The sequence below is a fragment of the Vulpes vulpes genome, chromosome 3 (genome assembly GCF_048418805.1).
Source record: "Vulpes vulpes isolate BD-2025 chromosome 3, VulVul3, whole genome shotgun sequence".
In the NCBI taxonomy this organism is placed as follows: Eukaryota; Metazoa; Chordata; class Mammalia; order Carnivora; family Canidae; genus Vulpes; species Vulpes vulpes.
In genome coordinates this window covers 29,597,823-29,605,641 of record NC_132782.1, presented here as the reverse complement: position 1 = coordinate 29,605,641, position 7,819 = coordinate 29,597,823, and positions in this window count along the sequence as shown.

Genomic DNA, 7,819 nt, shown 5'->3' with positions numbered 1-7,819 from the left:
TTAATGCCGTAGAGATGCCTAAGGATGAGCATCAGCAGAGACAGACGAGACCGTCATTCGTGTAAATGAAGGTTGGACAGGTGTATTGCGTGATCTCTTCTCCTAAAGACACGATGATGCTGTCCAACCTGACGAGGAAAGAGAAAAGACGGGGGAAGGGGACGAAGGGACGGGAGCTGTGCTGGGCCTTCACGTGCATTTGCTTCTTCAAAACTCAGCGTCCCCAGGGCCAACGGGTTCCTCCACTTTTCACAGATGAGGGAGGGCGGCAGGTTAAGGTCATCCAGCCGTTAAGGGGGTCGTCGGCACTTGTGAGTCGGGCCGTGTTTCTCCAAAACCCATCGTTTTGCCATTTTCGCACCTGGGTTTGCTCTTCAAATCTTTATACAATAAGTAAGATTTATTTATTTATTTATTTATTTATTTATTTATTTATTTATTTATCTTTTAAAATATTTTATTTATTCATGAGACACCCAGAGAGAGAGAGAGAGAGAGAGAGAGAGAGGCAGAGACACAGGCAGAGGGAGAAGCAGGAGAAGCAGGAGAAGCAGGCTCCACGCAGGGAGCCCGACGCAGGACTCGATTCCAGGACCCTGGGGTCACGCCCTGGGCCGAAGGCAGAGGCTGAACCGCTGAGCCCCCCGGATGCCCCGTAACTACTATTTATTGAGTCAGTGAGTGAAGCCAGAGACCGAGTGGAAAAGAAAAAAAATTCCTTCCAGCCTACAAGCGTCAAGGGTGACAATCCGTGGCTGTGCTCTTCTCAGGGGTTCCGGATCCTGGAACTCGGGTTTCGGGACAACCATGGGGCACAGAGGAAATCCTCCTTGTAACGAAGTAAGGTTGGGCAGACGTCAGTGCCCGCGGGGCAGCAGCGCACCAGCCTGGGCGCCCGCCCGACGGAGGGGCCTCGGACCAGCCGGGGGTGGAAACAGCGGCCCTCTGTGTTCAAGAGAGTGGGACCGAGCTCTCCGGCCCACGGTTGGCGTGCACTGCTCCACGTGTGACCTCACCGGCCGGCACACGAGCTGCCCTCACTGCTGTTCTGAGCCTTCGCCAACATACTTCACGTTTCCAGTCCTGGGATACGGACAAGTGGACGCAAACGTTTCCCAATAATTCTTACAAAAATGTGTTTAAAAAAAAAAAAAACAATAGCCTCCCCTGGGGTCTTCACCGGGAGGGCCGCCCCAGCCGACTGACTGTCGATGCTCTAGCCGGGGTCTGCGCCTACCTTTTGGGCGGATCCCGGGGGCCTCGCATGTTGCTGGACACGTGCTCACGCCCGGGGATGTTCGGGGTGCGAGGAGCAGAGGTGCTCTCCCGTGTCTGCAGCGTCGCCCTGCTGCCCCAAGCACCCCAGGGAGGCCTTCGCCTGTCGCGCCCGCAGCTCAGAGCTCCAGGGAGAAGCGGGTCCGGCCCGGAGAGCCGCAGGCTTGCAGCCCACCCAGCCCACGGGCAGCCACCGGGCAAACAGGAGGACAGAGCGATCCGCCGGCCATGCACTGCGCTCCCGCAGCCGGGAGGGCCCTTACGTCTGCACGGCCGGGCCCGGGTCCACTCTGGGCTTCTGAGGCCCCGGGTTCAAGGAGCCGGACCGGGTGCTTCCAGCGCCTCCTTGCAGGGCTCCGGGAGAGCGGGCGAGCGCCCGGTGTCGGCGCCGTGGCCAGGCTCAGGATCGGGGCTTTCAGGGAGCCGAGGAGGGGGCAAGCACGGCCACCAGCCATTCCGCCTTCCCTCTTCGTCCCGCTCGGACTCCACGCCTGGCAGCCCGTGGCGGTGCCAAGGGACGGGGGCAGGTGGAGCCGCGGGGGAGGGGACCGTCGTCCTGGGCTCAAGCCCGGGACTCCCGAGCACACCGATGGCGACGCCTTCCCTCGTGAGAGGTGCGAGCTCTGCTGTGACCCGTCACGATTTTTTAGAAAGAAAAACCTACAGCAATGAAGCCCTGTACGGTTGCCAGAAATGACTTGAAATTGGGAGTGAACGTGGAAAACAAGATTGTTTTTTCCATTTCGATGTTGGGTATATGAAATAACGCAAGAATGAACCTTGCATTTCACACCAGACACGTACAACAACGGAAAACAATCCGTTGTTTGAAGATGTTCGTTTATCTATCAAGTTCATTGGGCGGCACCGCTTCTTTTCTGGGTTGTCTCGTTCAATAAGTACCGAGAACTCGACCAGTGTAGTTAAATCTAATTTACGTTCGATCAATGGGCTAGTGTCCACGGAAGCACGACGTATGAGACTGAAATATTGGCAACAGCGATGTTCAGGACTTACGGCAACAGATTCATTATGGGTTGGATGAAGCTGGACGGTTGGGATTCGCAAGTGGGGGGGAAAATGCACATTTTGGGGCTCCAAGCCTGATCCTTTTCGACGGTGTAACAGGTCAGCAGAATTAGCTTGGCGTCTGCCGAAGGGGCGCACCCGCCTCTATTCACATCGGGACTCGGGACCCGGTAGGCAGCCGGACCTTCACGGCCATTTCAAGAAACAGGAGCTGATTAACCCTTTGCCGTGTGGGCTCTTTCTCGAACCGTCTCAGGAATGAACCTTTGTGTTGTCTTCATTCTCCTGCACAAGCCGCCTCGGGGCTTCAGCTCAAATCATACTTTCTGGCCTTATCTAAAGGCCAGCGGTACTAGACTGACCTAAGTCATCAAAAGTTTTGGAAGAAGCCAAGAATTTGATCATTTTGGAAAAAACAGCAAGCCTAGTATTTTCCTTTACTTTTAGCAATATCATTTGACTGTGAAAACTCACTTTTGGATTTTTTAAGACCCTGGATCTTAATTATGGTTTTTCCTTTTTGTTTTTTGTTTGTTTTTTTTTTTTCTTTTCCTTTTTTCTTTTTCTCTTAAACTATGGTTTTCTTATGCCCGGGATGTTTTGAACCATGAAATCAGAAATTTCTCATGACTCCCCCTCTCCTCTGATTATACTGAACTATGAGCCCCACTTGCTCACGTTTCTGTCCCTTCGTGCTGCAAGACTTAAAGTATTATTTTCTGTGGGATACTTTCTTGATCTTCCCTGTTTGAGTCAGGTGCTCCTTTCACAAGCTTTCATAGCACACGTGCACATCTCTATGACATTATATTAAACTCATCCACTTATTTTTCCATCTTCTCCAGTGGACTGGGGCCTTGCGAAAAGTTTTGTTTTGTTTGACCTCTGCTATCCCCAACACCTAGGAGGGTGCTTGCACGTGGTACCCCCACAGGTGTTTGTTGAATGAATGAATAAGTTGAGATGCTTAACAAGGGAACAAAATCATGGGGATTTCACTATTTTTTTTCCTTCATGCTTGACGGAATTAGTCATAACTAAGTAAACACAGCACCCAGATGGTCAGTTGCTATACTGACTCCTTCTCCCCTGATGGTTTCAGGTGAGTTACTGTGTGGTTAGTGCCACATATAACAATAGCACGTTATTACTGGGGACGTTTTGGTTATTCTAATTGAAAAGTTCTAGTTACAATGAGGATTGTGAGGATAATGTTACACTGAAAAGAAGGGAATGAGTAGATCCAAAAAAAAAAAAAATGGAATGAATGGATTCATGAAGTGACCAAATTTTTGCCTCAGCCTTTCACTGGTATCACTGCATAATCATCTGGGCCCCCGGGTTCAGCGTTCATTCTGAATGAGTCTGCTGTGCCTTGGCCCAATTAATTCATCTTGCAGATCCACTGCCCAGAAACGAGTAGTTGAACAGATTCAGATATTCTACTAATTAAATCATAGTAATGTTGACTTTCATATTGATAATCACAATAGGCCCACAGTATACTAGCTGAGGTTAAAAATAAAGAACTATTCATAAAATAATGCCCCAAAGACTGACTGAGATTTGATTCTGCTTCTAACACTTAGTGGCTATTTGACCTTGGAGTATTTTCTTCTTCTTCTTCTTTTTTTTTTTTCTTAAGATTTATTTATTTATTTATTTTCTTAAGATTTATTTATTAGAGAGAGAGAGAGAGAGAGAATGACCGGGAGGAGCAGAGGGACAGGGAGAGAGAATCTCAAGCAGACTGACTCCCTACAGAGTGCAGAGCCCAATGCGGGGCTCAATCTCACGACCCTGAGGTCATGACCTCAGCTGAAACCAAGAGTTGGGTGCTCGACTGACTCTGCTGCCCAGGTGCCCCAGGGACATTTTCCTAACCTCTCTGGAACTCATTTGCTTTTTATGGAAGAGAGAGGGATGAGTGCTGAGCTCACAGAGTTCTTGTGGGGAATACGTGAGATCAGCACGCAAAGAATTCAGCATGATGCCTAGTACACAGCAAGTGCTCAAGATATAAAGTGCCATCCTCACTATTCCTACTGCTGCTTTTCCATGTGAATGTTATCGTATGAGTGTTATTCCTCCTCAACTCTATAGGGTTTGAGCCCCAAGTAGAGGAAACTCAAATCTAAATTTAGTAATCAAATAGGTTTTAAAAAATCTTTCACAGTATTTTTAAGTATCCAGTAAACAATTCTAATATGTTGCTTTTATAATTATAATGTATATATAAATATATATATTATATATTTTATATATATAATTCTAATTCTATTTATATATATTTATATAATTCTAAATATATACAATTCTAATATCTTGCTTTTATAATTATAATGTATATAATAAAATATAAATCTAAATATTTATTCACTTATACACATAGTATGTACATATTATAGGAATTTAGGCATAGTCTCATGAAAGGAGACTTTGTGCCACTCAACCTATTAAAATGATGTGAAAACAGGTTTTTTTTTTAAGTTTATTTTTTTAAGTAATCTCTACACCCAAACTCATGACCCCAGGATCAAGCATTGCACACTTTTCTGATTGAGCGAGCCAAACACCCTAAAAACAGGTTTTTTAGATGAGAAAATACTTAATTCAATTGATGCAGAATAAAAATTTGACATAATTCAATACGCTTTCATGATAAAAATGAGGAACAAAAGGAAAGTATTTCAACATAATAAAAGCCATATATGAAAAGTCCACGGTCAACATTATACTCAAATGTGAAAGACTGAAAACTTTTCCTCTAAGATCCAGAACAAGACAAAGATGTGAGCATCTCACCACTACTAGCCAGGGCAATTAGACAAGAAAAATAAATAAAAGGTGCCCAAATTGGAAAACAAGAAGTAAAATAATTGTCTCTGTCCTCAGATGATGTGTACAAATGCACGTACATGTAGAGAATTCTAAATGTTACACACACCCAAACTGTTAAAACTACAAAACTACTTCAGCAAAGTTGTAGGACACAAGATCAACATGCAAAATTCAGTCACATTTCTATACACTAATAATGATCAGGATGAAGAGGAGATTAAGAAAACAATCCCATGTACAGGAGCACCAAAAAGGATAAAATCTTAGGAGTAAACTTAACGAAGGGGGTCATCAAAGACCTAGATACTGAAAACTATTAAACATTGCTAAAATGAATTGAAGGAGAGACCAAAAAAGAGGAAAACTTTGGAAGACTTGACATTGTTAAAACATCCATACCACCCAAAGAACCTACAGATTCTGGGAATCCGTATCAAAATCCCAACAATATCCTTTGAAGACATAGAAAAAAATCCTAAAATTCATATGTAATCTCAAGGGATCCTCAGTAGCCAAAACAATCTAAAGGAGCCAAGTGGGGGCTCTCACATCTCCTTACTTCAAAGTAGACTACACAGCAACAGTAATGCAGTGTGTACATACAATGGGCTGTGGCGTAGCCTTAAAAAGAAGAAAAATTGTCACATGCTACCTTCAGGTGACGACCTGGAGGACATTAAGGTAAGAGAAATAAGCCAGTCATAAAAGGACATCTGCCGTATGGTTCAATTCATATGAAGTATCTAAAGTAGCCAAAATCATAGGAACAGAAAGTAGAAGGGTGGCTGCCTGGGGCTGAGGTCAGGGGAAGGAGGAAGGGGGAATTACTGTTTCAGGTTTTCGAGACGAAAACGTTCCAGAGATCTGTTGGACAACGAAGGGAATATACCACACTACTGAGCTGTTACACTTAAGAATAGTTACGATGGTAAGTTTGATGTTATGTGGGATTTTTGTGCTACACACACACACACACACACACAAATCTGAAAGTCAAGGTTCTCTGACTCCCTCCCTACTATGATTATCCTACATAAACACTGTGATACAAAGACAACTACTGTTAACAGTTATATAGCTTCAACAACTTTTCTTTTTTTTTTATTTCTTTATTTTTAAGGTAATCTCTACATCCAAATGGGGCTTGAACTCACAACTCCATGATCAAGAGTTGCAGCCTCTATTGACTGAGTCAGCCAGGTGTCTTTCTACTTCATTTTTTTTTAAAGATTTTATTTATTTATTTGTCAGAGAGAGAAGGAGCACAAGAGGGGGAACAGCAGGCTCCCTGCTGAGCAAGGAGCTCAATGCGGACCTCGATCCCAGGACCCTGGGATCATGACTTGAGCCAAAGGCAGACGTTTAACCGAGTCACCCAGGCGCCCCTCTGTACTTCATTCTTTTAAAGAGCTGTAGAGCACTTCATCATATGGATGTACCATACTTGACATGTGTAGAACCAGAGGTCTTAGAGACTTAATATTTCCAAAGGAATGAGCCCTTTAATGATAAAAAATTTAATAATGAACCAATATTTATTGCCTAAAAGCATAGCACTGGGGGAAGCACTGAAATTAATGACAGAGTTCCTGTCCTCAAGCAAATACTACTCTATGATGGGAGCAAAGACATATACATTAATAAACAAGTTAGAAAGATTGCAATGTGAATTTCAGACCACCAATTTGGGGGAATCAAAGGTGATTTCAAGGGAATGCATCCTCAGAATATTCAAGGATAGGGAGGATTTAGGAATGTGGCCTTTGGGAGACTAGGGAAGAGCGAGAGACTACTTCACAAAGTAGAAACAAGTGGGTAAGACATACCAAACGACAGTATATACAGTAATTATTATGTTATAACATAACAGCTACCAATTCCTCAGCAGCAAGTCCTAAGTACTTGGTAGCAAGTACTAAGTACCTATGTGCCAAGACACATTCTTTACACATAAAACCGTATTTTAGCTTCACAACCGAGGAGTGTTGTATTCCCATTTTATTAGCGAGGTAACTCAGGATCAGGAAAGTTAAGCATTAACATTTTGAGTTATTTGACTAAAGAAATGATAATGTTGTGACAACACAGATGGATCTTGAAGGCATTATGCTAAGAGAAGTAAGTCAGACAAGACAAACACCGTATGATCTCATTTATATGTGGTATTAAAAACAAAAAAAAAACCAATTCATAGAAAAAGAGATCAGATCTCTTGTTACAAACGGTGAGGGTGGGGATGGGGAAATTGAATAAAAGTGGTCAAAAGGTACAAATTTCCAGCTAGAAGATAAATAGGTACTAGGGATTTAATGTACAACATGGTACCTATAGTTAACACTGCTGTGTATTATATTTGAAAGTTTTACGATGGACAGCCACATGCAAAAGAATGAAATTGGACAGCTTTCTTACACCAGTCGCAAAAATAAATTCAAGATGTCTGAAAGATCCAAATGTGAGACAGGAAACCATAAATATCCTAGGAAAACATAGGCAGTGACATCTGTGGCATCAGCCATAGCAACTTCCTTCTAGATAGGTCTCCCAAGGCAAAGGAAACAAACGCAAAAATAAACTATTGGGACTACACCAAAATAAAAAGCTGCTGCACAGTGAAGGAAAGAATCCACAAAACTAAAAGGCAACCTACAGAATGGGAGAAGATATTTGCAAA